The sequence below is a fragment of the Rattus rattus genome, chromosome 4 (genome assembly GCF_011064425.1).
Source record: "Rattus rattus isolate New Zealand chromosome 4, Rrattus_CSIRO_v1, whole genome shotgun sequence".
NCBI lineage: Eukaryota > Metazoa > Chordata > Mammalia > Rodentia > Muridae > Rattus > Rattus rattus.
This window is the reverse complement of record NC_046157.1, coordinates 90,835,825-90,836,167: the sequence shown is the minus strand read 5'-3', so window position 1 is coordinate 90,836,167 and position 343 is coordinate 90,835,825.

Genomic DNA, 343 nt, shown 5'->3' with positions numbered 1-343 from the left:
AATTGGCACATTCATGGGCAGATTGGACATGGTATTGGCTCAAGGTACACTCTGAAAACGATGCTGTGAGAGGATAGGCCTGGGCCATGTTTCCTTCTTAACTATGGTTTCCTGTGGAGAAAACACTCATACCCTCCTCCTGTGTTGGATAGAGGCCTCTATGTTGGGTAAATCAGTAAATGGACACAGTCTCTATGGATTTCCTACAGGATTCTTCATTCTGTTCTCTCTCTCTACAGCAGGAAACCCCATGTCTCACAATATATAGGGCTCATCCCTTCAAACAAGAAGGATATATGAACCATGCAAAACATTAGTTCTCCACCCTCCTATTCAGCAAAAG